Below are 12,790 nucleotides of genomic sequence, written 5' to 3'. Positions count from 1 at the left end.
GGACCCCCTTCGTTTCCTGCTGATAATGACCTGGCCTCCCCTGGCCCCAGCAGACTCATCTGGGATTAGAGTTGTCCCTGGAGGTGGCATTTTCCAGTGATGGCCTGAGAATGCCAGGTTCTCCTTGTCTTTCACACCTTGCCTGGGACAATGACATTTACCCAGACAGGAGGATGGAGGGGTCATGGATCATTTCGCCCTCCCTGACCCTTGTCCAGGCGGCCTGGCTCCCGGAAGGGCATTGCTTTCTGTGATGATGAAAATATTCTGTAGCTTGCTGTCCAGTACGGTAGCCATTAGCCATGTGTGGCTACTGAGCTTATGAAATGTGGCTGGTGAGAACCAGGAACTGAATTTCAGAAGTTTATTTTAACTCACGTAGAGTTAAATTTGAATAACTGCATGTGGCTAGTGGGTGCTGCATTGGACAATGTCAGCTCCGTGTCATCCCCCAACCTGCCACACTCGGTCCTGCCTCTGGGTCCTGACATCACCTTCTCTGCAGACCTTCCCTGAGTATCTGTCACAAAGCTCTCCGACTCTTGCTCACAGCCCATCTCTAGGTGTCATTGCCTTTTCCTTCTCTGCATTTGTCACTGGCTGAGAGCAACTTATTTCTGTAATTTTTTTGGTCTCCTCCCACTCTGCGCATAAAGGCAGCGAGATCTAGTTTGTCCTTTCATCACTAATCTCTAAAATCTTAACTGGAGGGGATAAATGTGGGCAGGGGATTCCTCCTTTGATTTGTCCTAAAATGTCTTGATAATTGAACAGTCAACCGTGAGTCCTTTTTTCCCTTCTCCCTCCAAGAACTTGTCTCAGATGAAAACCCATCAGTAGAACTGTGGAAACAGAGTGATCTGCTTCTGTGCCACCTGGACACCTCACAGCTCTGAGCCCCAGGGGGAGCTTTGGCCATGATCCCGGAGCCTCTGGGATCCTCGGTGTAGAAGGGACCTGACACTCCACTGGCTCAGAGCACAGACCCAGAAGCCGGTAGAAGGCCTCTTGGTCTTCTGGACGATAACTGGATCTTCTCTTGCTCATCCTGAGTTTCGTCCCCTCAACATGATTGACAGTCCACATGCTCCTCCTCTGACTGCTTTTCTTCCAGGACTTCAGCTCGGAGACAGCTTCCGAGGGGGTGGGGTTGGAGGCCAGGGGGCTGCTCTCCTGGGCGGCTGCAGGAACAAGGCTCCGTGTGAGCACAGACCTGACCCACGTGGGAGGTCCTGAGTCTTCCCTTGCAGGTAACCCTGAAGGTTGAACCCTGCCTCCTGAGGACAAGACAGCAAGTGGTTACTCAGCAGTAACTGATGTTCTGTTCAGGTCCAAGGAAGCTGAGGACACCACAGCTCCCTTGACATCCATCAGTCTTTTCCTCTTCTGGCCTCCCATCCTCCTGGTTCTCTGCTCAGAGACAGCCTCTGGAGGGGCAGAACTGGAGGCCAGAGGGCTCCCATCCTGAGCAGCTGCCAGGAGAGAGGAAGGGCCCTGTGTGATCAGGGGAGGGGCCCACCTGGGAAACACTGTGCTCTTCCCTTCTCACTCACCTTGAGTATGTTGTATGTGACATCTGAAGGAATAAGAATGACCATCACCCCCTTTGCACTTTGTCTATAAAGGAGGGTAGGATCTGAATTAATATTTACCTTTCTTTGCCAGGGAAAAACTGCTCTCCTGTGCCTCTTTCCATGGATCTTTCTCTCTGGGGGGCACCTCTATGGAGACAAATGTGAAACTCTCTGGTCATCGATGTCTTTAATAACTACAAAGGTGAACAAGATAGTGACCTCCTGTCTCACTCTGGACACCCTTTCCCCTGCCCTGCAGACCCACACCCATGAGAGTCCAGGGAGGAAGAAGTGATGCTGGAGCCATGATGGTCTATCACCTTCATTCATTCAGAGAGCGGGGATAAGTGTGAATGACCACACACACCTGGCTTCCCTTCCATGCCTTTTCCTCTGACTTTTTTGCTGGGTCCTGTTGGCTTGCAGCAGTCTCTGAGGCAGCCGATGTGGAGCTCAGAGGGATAGCCTGTCTTTTCTGGGTACAAAAAAATGGAAAGAAACCAACTTGATTCTGACCAGGCCATTTCTTTCCACTTAACCTGCTTCTTGTGAGACCTAATGATAATTAAAATGGCAATAACATTAGCTAACAGTAATTGCTTAGTAAACTTCAGATGTTGATTAGTGCATTGGGATTACCTCATTCAGTCCTTACAAGGAGGTGTGAGGTAAGGTGTATAACTTGCCTGTTTAAGATGAGGAAATGCTGACCTAATTTGTCTAGGATTTGTTCCTTGACTGTGGCTAGAGCTCTTTGGACTTGGGATTAGAACTCGTGTCTGAGCGGTGCTCAGGGGAAGAAGGCTGGTGGCAGCCACAGTTGAGCCTCAGCCACATTTCCATTAGGGTTGAGCTGGGCCACCTTACACGCTTACGTCGTCGGCTCTGCCTAAATATCCCTGTGAACCACTATAAAGTTACAGCAATCCAACCTGGCAAAAATCTGACCAGAGTAGCCCAGGCCTGTCCGAAATAGCCGTGGAAGCTGATTGAGGCAGTTCCCCCTCAAGAAGGCCAGTGCCGCCTTCCGCCTCTGAGGACAGTGTTCCTCCTGGGTGACAGTGTCCACATGCTCCCGGGGCTCTCAAGGTCGAGTTCTCTGTAGAGTCGCTTTACTGTCTCTCCTCCTCCCCCCATATTCATTTTGTTCTCCTTTTGCCCACATCCCCTCCTGTTCTCTTTTCTCCCCAAACTCGAGACCTATTTGTATTCCTACTGCATCCCAGTCACTCATCTGGAGGTTCACAGGTGATCCCTTCCACATCCCCTGCGACAGCTTGGAGGAACATAGTTCAGGACCCAAGACTCACCTTAGTACAGAAAAGAGTGACGCCCACCCCAAGTAAGCACCTGGAGGCTCCCTCAAGATCTAGGCCCTCACCCTTACCTAGAATGCAGGCTCACAACAGCGTGAGAAGAGCACTGACTGTAGCCAAGTGTTCGGGATCAAATGGCTTCCGAGATTCTGGAGCCCTTGCTATGAGTCACTGATGACATCACACCATTCCACCAGGAACTGCTCTTTAGTTTATAAAAGGCTCTCAAGGAAAAGACTGTGGGCCTCAAGGAGGAAGGAGTTAGTGTCCCAGCCTGAACACTGGGATCACTTCCTCTTACCCCAGTATTACCTCTGAACCTCATCTTGTGTTTCATCTAACCAATTAATGATTCCAAATGAAAGTGATTCATCCACATATCAAAAAATTGAGAAAATACAAAATTAAAAGTTGATATTCATAGTAAAGTTATCAATGTAGTTTATTTATTTGATATTTAATTATTTATTTATTAAACATCTTTATTGGAGTATAATTGCTTTACAATGGTGTGTTAGTTTCTGCTTTATAACAAAGTGAATCAGCTATACATATACATATATCCCCATATCTCCTCCCTCTTGCGTCTCCTTCCCAATGTAGTTTATTTTTACTCCCTTCTGATTTGTGTTTTATGATTATATTGAGATTTTAAAAATTAACTTTTTCATTTTGAGATAATTGTAGATTCATAAATGCAGTTGTAAGTAATGACACATCCTATATATCTTTCCCCAAATTTCCTTCAGTGGTACAAAGTTGAATATCTATAGCACAGTATCACAATAGGAAATTGGCATTGGTACAACCCATTGACCTTATTCAGATTTCCCCAGTTTTATATGCAATCACTTATGTGTGTATTTAGTTCTATGCAATTTTATCACATGTGTACACTCATGTACACCACCACCAAGGTATAGAACAGTTCTGTTATAAGGATCCTTCATGCTACTTTTTTTATAGTATCTCCATCCACAACCCCTGGCAACCACTATTCTCTTCTTCATCTATATAATTTTGTTATTTCAAAAATACATAAACGGAAACAGTGTATAATCTTCTGATCTGGCTTTTATTTTTAATTTGCATAATTCCCTTAACTGTTTAATTTGTTGCATAAATCAATAGTTTATCCCTTTTTGTTGCTTAGTAGGAATCCATGGTTCTATGGTCAAGTGCATATTTAGTTTTGTAAGAATCTGCCATACTCTTCTAGAGTGGCCCTATCATTTTACATCCCCACCAGGAATGTATCAGTGATCCACATCACTGTCAGCATTTGGGTTATCACTTTTTATTTTAACCGTATCTCGTTGTGGTTTTAATTGGCACTTCCCTAATGATATTCCATAATGATATTGATTTCATGTGTTTATTTGCCATCTGTATATCCTCTTTGGTGAAATCTCTGTTCATGTTTTTTTCTAATTGAATTGCTTCTTTGCTGTTGAGTTTTGAGAGCTTTTTATGTATATCCCAGATACAAGTCCTTTGTAAGATACATGGTTTGCAATATTTTCTCCCCATCTATAGCGTATCTTTTAACATCCTCTTTTTTTTAACCATTTTTTCTTCTGGTTTTATTGAAATGTAATTGAGGTACAACACTGTATAAGTTTAAGGTGTACAGTATAACTACTTGACATGTGTATATTGCAAAATGGTCACCACAGTAAGTTTAGTTAACACTTATTACCTCATATAGTTACAAAAATTTTTTTCCCTGTAATAAGAACTTTTAGGATTTACTTCCTTAGCACCTCTCAAGTACACCATGCAGCAGTGTTAATTATATAGTCACCATGCTGTACATCACACCCTCAGGACTTATTTCTTTTATAATTGGAAGTTTACACCTTTCAACCACCTTCAACCATTTCACCCGCCCCCCCAGTCCCTGCCTCTGGTAACCATCCATCTGTTCTTTGTTTCTATCAGTTTTTTAAAAATTTTATTGAAATATAGTTGATTTACAATGTTGTGTTAACTTCTGCTGTACAGCAAAGTGATTCAGTTATACATATATATATATATATATATATATATATATATATACATACATATTCTTTTTCATATTTTCCATTATGGTATATCAGGATATTGAATATAGTTCCCTGTGCTATACAGTAGGACCTTGTTGTTTATCCATCCTATAGATAGTAGTTTGCATCTGCTAATCTCAACCTCCCAATCCATCCGTTCCCTACCCCCCTTCCCCCTTGGCAACCGCAAGTCTCTTCTCTATGTCCGTGAGTCTGTTTCTGTTTTGTAGATAAGTTCATTTGTGTCATATTTTAGATTCCACATATAAGTGATATCATATGGTATTTGTCTCTTTCTGACATACTTTGCTTAGTATGATAATCTCTAGGTCCATCCATGTTGCTGCAATGGCATTATTTCATTCTTTTTTGTGGCTGAGTAATATTCCATTGTATATGTGTACCACATCCATTCATCTGTTGATGGACATTTAGGTTGCTTCCATGTCCTGGCTATTGTGAATAGTGCTGCTATGAACATAGGGGTGCATGTATCTTTTTGAATTAAAGTGTTATTCGGATATATGCCCAGGAGTGGGATAGTGGGATTGCTGGATCGTATGGTAACTCTATTTTCAGTTTTTTGAGGAACCTCCATACTGTTTTCCATAGTGGCTGCATCAGTTTACATTCCCACCATCAGTGTAGGAGGGTTCCCTTTTCTCCACATCCTCTCCAGCATTTGTTATTTGTAGACTTTGTTTTTGTTTTTTGGGCTGTGCTGCATGGCACATGGGATCTTAGTTCCCTGATCAGGGATCAAACCTGATCAGTGCCCTCTGCAGTGGAAGCACTGAGTCCTAACCACTGGACCACCAGGGAATTCCTGTTTTTTTTTTTTTTTTTCGGTATGTGGGCCTCTCACTGTTGTGGCCTCTCCCATTGTGGAGCACAGGCTCCGGACGTGCAGGATCAGTGGCCATGGCTCATGGGCCCAGCTGCTCTGCGGCATGTGGGACCTTCCCGTACCGGGGCACGAACCCGTGTCCCCTGCATCGGCAGGCGGACTCTCAACCACTGCGCCACCAGGGAAGCCCAGGGAATTCCTATTTGTAGACCTTTTAATGATGGCCATTCTGACTGGTATGAGGTGATATCTCATTGTAGTTTTGATTTGCATTTCTCTAATAATTAGCAGTGTTGAACACCTTTTCATGTGCCTATTGGCCATCTGTATATCTTCTTCGGAGAAAGGTCTATTTAGGTCTTCAGCCCATTTTTTGATTGGGTTGTTTTAAACTGCTTTATTGATGTATGTTACATAATATTCACTCATTTTAAACATACAATTCAATGAATTTTAGTGTATTTACACAGAGTTCAACAGTCATCACCACAATCTAATTTTGGAACATGTCCATCCCCCCAAAAGATCCCTCCTGCTCATTTGCAGTCACTCCCCATTCTCACCTCCAGCTCTAGGCAACCACTACTGCGTGTCTGTTTTTTTTTTTTTTTTTTTTTTTTTTTTTTTTTTACTGGGGATTGGTAGAGAAATCAGTTTGAAAAAATATTTCATTGCTAAAAGCCATTTGAAATTTACTCATTTTAAGCTCTTTATTGATAAATGAGAGAACAGTGGCCCTGAAAGCACCAGGGTCTAGCCCAAGACCATACATAAGCACTACATGGCAGAGGCCAGATCCCTTGAAAAGCATTCTTCCCACTGGGAACCTGGGTGCCAAGCTTCGGGGTGGAGTGACCGCAGGTTCTGCCATGGTTCCCTCTGATTGGTGCCCCATGAGAAGTGCCCTGTAGGGTCCGGAGCTGAGGGAGACGGGGGAGGCATCTTTTCCCTCCGAGACACTATTCCTGACTCTGGTTGGGTCTGTGGTCTCCACCCCTAATTCCAGCCCATGGAGGGGTTATCCTTGAAGCCAGGGCTGCCCTTCAGTTTGGTGGCTAGATTCCTGCTTCCTCCATTCAGATTTCACACCAGATAAGTCTTCTCCTAGTGAGATGTGACTCTTGGAGGGCAATTTTTTTTTTTTTTTTGTGGGGAGTGGGGAGTGTGGTGAAGGGAAAGGGAATAGGAGCTTCTTTATGGAGTCTCTGTGTTCTGGAAATTTTTATGTCCTAGAAATCTCCAACATACATGGGGTGGGGGAGGCAAGTGTGGCATCGTCACTAGCGTGGACTCCACCACAGATGTCTTCTGGGACCAGTCAGCAGCACCACGGTGAAGCCAGCACAGAGCTGGAGGCCTAGAGGGTGCCAGAGGGCATCAGTCATGGGGAGTGGCTGTCACCCACCCCAGTTCCACATGTTGGCTTAGGCGGGGGATTCTTAACTCGCGGGAGTCTGGGTCTTAACGATGTTTCAAAAGAAGCCAGAAATTAGATTTGTTTAATGTGAAATCTTGCAAATTTTAAACAATGACAACAAATTTAAAAGTTTTGAATGCCATGTGGGGGGCACACAGGACGCATCAGCTTCTGAGCCTGGCCAGGGGCTCTGCTCTTCAGGATTTATAGCTCCAAGAACTGCTAGCAGGGGATCCCAGGGTGGGTGGGGGGATGGGGGGCTTGACAGAGAGTATTCTCTCTCTTCTTTCGCTTCCTCAGGCCATGTCTATGCAGGACTAAATCGAAGGGGTCACAGTTTTCGTTTATTATTTATTTATTTTTGGCTGCGTTGGGTCTTCGTTGCTGCGCGCGGGCTTTTCTCTAGTTTCGGCGAGCGGGGGCTACTCTTCGTCGCGGTGCGCGGGCTTCTCATCGCGGTGGCTTCTCTTGTTGCGGTGCACGGGCTCTAGGCACGCGGGCTTCAGTAGTTGTGGCTTGCGGGCTCCAGAGCGCAGGCTCAGTAGTTGTGGCTCGTGGGCTCCAGAGCGCAGGCTCAGTAGTGTTGGTGCATGGGCTCAGTTGCTCCACGGCGTGTGGGATCTTCCTGGACCAGGGCTCGAACCCGTGTCCCCTGCACTGTCAGGCGGACTCTTAACCACTGTGCCACCAGGGGAGTCCCTATGCTTTTCCTTTAAAACATTCCCTCTCTCAACTTGTCTGTGACTTGGGTGTTAAGTAGGGTGCTGATGGCCGTGGAGCTTCCTGGGATCATTCTGGAGGCAAGGGGCGGAGAGGTGTGTCCTCCCTGCCTCCCTTCCTGGTGGTGTCGGCTCCCCCAACTTGAGCGGGGAGGAGGAGGAGGCTATCTTGGTCTTTCGGTTAAGTGTTCACCTCTGTTTCCACCCTTCCTGTGATGAGAAGCTCTGCAAAGCTCGTTTCTTTTCCCGTGTGGTGGTAATGGTGGTGATGCTTGTGGTACCAGCCTCTGTATTCCCGTCTTTATGAGACTGCTAGCAGCAAAGTGCAGCAGGGCTCTGTCTCTGGCTGCTGATGCTAGGAAGATGTCTGTGGGTTTCCTCCACTCTCTCTTCCTTGATAGGGTGTGAGCTGTGAACCCACCTGGCTTTCTCTGTGGGTGTTGGTGTTGGTGGTAGGATGTTGGCTGTTCTTTCCTCTGCGGGTTTGCCGCTGTGAGTCCAGGAGGGGGTCAGGAGGATGATTCTTGCGTGGCCTTTGGAAGAACACAGTAGAGACTTTACAGTTTTTTTGTGGAATGGACTCCAACATTCATGTTCGACAGAGGTCGCTGCTGTAGCTGCACGTTGAGAAGGCAACCAACCTTGCTGAGACACACTATCAGGGATTATGAGGGCATCCCCCCCATGCTCTCGGCTGACCAGGTCATATTCGATTACTGAAATTAGAGGAGACCTTTGTTAGGGTTACACCGTCAGCAGCAGAGGAAAAACCATGAACTCACATAGGTACAGCAGAGGATGAATGGAAACATATCCCGTGGGACTTGCTGTTTTCCCCAGTGTGGGTCTGGTGCTGTCCCCGCACTGATAGGCAGGTGTCCTAGATTCATTCTGAGTCACTCTGGACGAGTTAGGTATGCCTGTGATTCTGAGGGTACAGTAATATAATAACCATGAACATACCTTTGTGAACTACACAGCAATGCATGTACATGTACCATTCTCCCCGTAGGGACTAATGACTTAATGACTTTGAATAAAGGTGTGGAACAGCATAGAAGCCACAGTTTAGACTAGGAGGGTAATTTCTGATCCTCAGCCTTAAAGCTGAGTCACCACATCTCACTCTGGAATGCGCCCAGGGACCCAGTACAATACTGTAAATTCATCTCTTGCAGTGGGTGGATGGTATAAACCGGATGCTTTGACAAGATTTGGAGACTGTTTTAAATTGTGAATGGAGATATGTTGGATCCACCAGATGGTACTGAAGTCGAGGAGAACTCCACAGACAATGATCCCAAACCCCACAGCGGGCAGTCTCCTCGCTGTGCCGGGCACTCCCTGAGTACTGCCCTCAGATGACCAGAGCTTACGGAAGAGCTTGCAGCGTTGACCTGGATCGTGAAAGGTTTGGGGGAAACCTCTGTTTATTCTCAAGAATCTTGAATCACCCCCCCTCTCTCCCCTCCCCACTCTCTTGGTGCATCTGGGACTAACAGCAGTTAATGTATGATCCCCAGAGTGTGGGTGGAAGCCAAGTGGAGCAATCCTTTTTGACCTGTGCATCTCTTGTCTCGCTTCGTCACTTAGCTGGGGTCTAGCTGGAGTTCTTGCTGAGACAAATCTGCTCTGAGCCTTTTTCTCAAAGAGCCCCTTTTGTACACTGAGTGCTCACCTTTTTCCATTGCGGGGAGAGGAGTAGCTTAGTTACTATCTTCTCAGCTGGGCAGCGAGAGGAAATAGAGTTCCCAAGTAGAGTTGTCATGGATTTGGCTTTGAGAAAGAGCTTGGAATTGTTCTGCGTATTTTGGGAACATTTAGATAACGTTTCCTGTTACATCTTTTGAGAAGTTTCCTTTGCTCTGAAGTTTATTTGATATGAATGTAGCCACTCTGTTTTCTTTCGACTGATGTTTACATAGCATATCTTTTTCCATTCTTTTATGTTCAACCTACCTCTATTGTTATATTTGTAAGTTCTCTTTTTTTTTTTTGCGGTACGCGGGCCTCTCACTGTTGCGGCCTCTCCCGTTGCGGAGCACAGGCTCCGGACGCGCAGGCTCAGCGGCCATGGCTCACGGGCCCAGCCGCTCCGTGGCATGTGGGATCTTCCCGGACCGGGGCACGAACCCGCGTCCCCTGCATCGGCAGGCGGACTCTCAACCACTGCGCCACCAGGGAAGCCGCTATTGTTATATTTGAAGTGAATTTCACGTAGACGGTATATGGTTGGGTCAAGTTTTCCAATGCACTCTGCCAATCTCTGCCTTTTAATAGGTGTATTTATTTATTCATTTATTGGCCACACTGTGCGGCTTGCAGGATCTTAGTTCCCTGACTAGGGATCGAACCCGTGCCCCCTGCAGTGGAAGCGCAGAGCCTTAACCACTGGACCGCCAGGGAAGTCCCTAGGAGGTGTATTTAGACTATTTACATTTAATGTCAGTATTTATATGTTAGGGCTAATCTGCCATTTTCTTTTTTGTTTCCTTTTAGTTCTCTCCTTGTCTCTCTGTTTCCTTTTTCCTGCCTTCCTGTGAGTTGCTTGAATATATTTTATAATTTCATTTTGGCTTTATAGTGTTTTTGAGTGTATTTCTTTGCGTCAGTTATTTAGCGGTTGCTCATCTGAGAGTCCAGGATCTCTATGTGGCTTCCACTGGCACTGCATGTGGTGGGGGCATGCCTCATTGTTGCCAGGCATGGATGAAAATTCTGGGCTGTCACTCAGCCCTGACTGACACCATCCTGGCTGTGGAGGGAAGGGCAGAGCATCTTGTTACAACCAGAAGAGGGTGGAAGTTTAGGTTCTTCACTCAGCCTTCAGTAACAAGTGCGGGTCCCTTTTTTTTCATGGTGTTTGTCTGGAGTATGGTGGTTACTGTCCAAAAGTTTTCTGTCTTGCTAGGTTGCTGTTTTCCTGATCCTTTGGCCAAAAAGAGCAGGCTTTTCTTGGGGGATTTTTTTTTTTTTTTTTTGCAGTACGTGGGCCTCTCACTGCTATGGCCTCTCCCGTTGCGGAGCACAGGCTCCGGACGCGCAGGCTCAGCAGCCTTGGCTCACGGGCCCAGCCCCTCTGCGGCATATGGGATCCTCCCGGACCGGGGCATGAACCCGCATCCCCTGCATCGGCAGGCGGACTCTCAACCACTGCGCCACCAGGGAAGCCCTTGGGGGCTTTTTTGTCTGCACCCATTGAAGCCTCTAGGTTGCTGGCTTCTTCAGCCCAGTCTGAGATATAAGAAGCCAAGAATAAACCTGAAAAACTTACTGCCACGTTGTTCCTCAGGTCCTGGGGTCCTTATCCAATCTGCTTTTTTCTCTCCACCTTTGAGTCTTCTCATGTTTCATATATAATATCCAGGTGTTATCACTGTTCTTAGCAGGAAGAATAGGGAAAAGTTCATCTACTCCATCTTGTTTGTAACCAGAGGTCCAGGACAGTAACATTTTTGTTGCGGTTACATTTTGAGTTTCTAGCCTTTATTGTTATTATTAACAAACTCTGTTCAACACAGGAAGTGGTTCCCCTGAAAGCTGCATTCATAAATACAAATTATCAGCAAATTAGGAAGAAAAATGCAAACTGAGAGTGCTTCACGTATACTTCTTTTCCTTTTCATTCGATCATGTTTATACCTAACAATTTTGAAAACGAAGAGGTGACAATCACATTCTTCTATCAATCCATGAAATCAGAAGAGACTATAAGATGCCTTTGAAGAAAAGTGAAGCACAGAACACTTCTCAGTAATAAAAGAAAGTTATTCTGTAATAACTCACAGAATTATAAGAGAAAAAAGTCAATCTCAAAGGTTATATATTGTATGATCCCATTTATATAGCATTATTGAAATTATAGAGATGGAGAAAATATTAGTAGTTGGCAGAGATTAGGGATGAGGGTAGGAAGTGAGAGTAGGAAGTGAGGGTAGGAAGAGAAGTGCTTATTAAAGAGATAACATGAGGAATCCTTGTGATGGAACTGTTGTGTATGTTGACTCTGCTGGTGGTCACACAAATACACACGTGATAAAATTGCATAGTACCACACACACGCACAAACAACTGAGTGAATGTAAAAGCAGTGAAGCATAAATAAGGTGGATGGATTGTATTAATGGCAATTTTGTGGTTGAGGCCAGATGCACCAGAGACCTCAGAACTCCTCTCCTGCTGGGGATATTGTGCTGTAGTTATGCGGCCACACACTCCCCAGAGACCTCAGTGCCACCTCTCCTGCTGGTGGAGAGCAGAAGACATGTGAGTCTTCCATGGAGGCCGGCGTTGCAGGCAGATGTGGCCTCTAGGTCTCTCTTGTGATGCCAAGGGCGAGAGAAGTGCCCCTGAGCTAGAAAATGTTCGTGACTGTTAGGAAGAGATCCAAGACAGATCCCAGATTTGTGAGACACTATGCTGTTCCAAGCACTCTCCCATCTAACTTTAATAGAAAATGATTATATTTGTAGAAAATGAGAGGCAAAGAAATGAATGAGCTTATGGCAGCTTTGCCATGAGATGCAAAATATCTGCATGGAAAGCAGAGTAGACATGATTGCTGGGGGACATGCATGGAATTTCTCAGTGTTCATTGAGTATCAAACTGAAATGTCAATAAGGGCCAGAAGAAAACTGAAATGTATGAAGTAAGTGGATAAGTAATAAGAGGAGGTATGGGAAATTGCCAACAAACTAGAGATCTTGGTCTCAGTACAAATGTTTTCAAATTCAATTTTTGAATCTTGTAGTGGCCAGCAGCTGCTTGCAGACATGAGAGACAATTCCAGTGAGACTGGTGCCTGTGTACTTGACCGTCCCTACTGTCTGGACACCTTCAGTGCTAGTTGTGATTGTCTTTTCTATACTATG

This window comes from Lipotes vexillifer, unplaced genomic scaffold (assembly GCF_000442215.2).
Source record: "Lipotes vexillifer unplaced genomic scaffold, Lipotes_vexillifer_v1.1 scaffold1139, whole genome shotgun sequence".
Classification (NCBI taxonomy): Eukaryota; Metazoa; Chordata; class Mammalia; order Artiodactyla; family Lipotidae; genus Lipotes; species Lipotes vexillifer.
The sequence above is the reverse complement of the archived record's forward strand: the minus strand, read 5'-3'. Positions refer to the sequence as shown.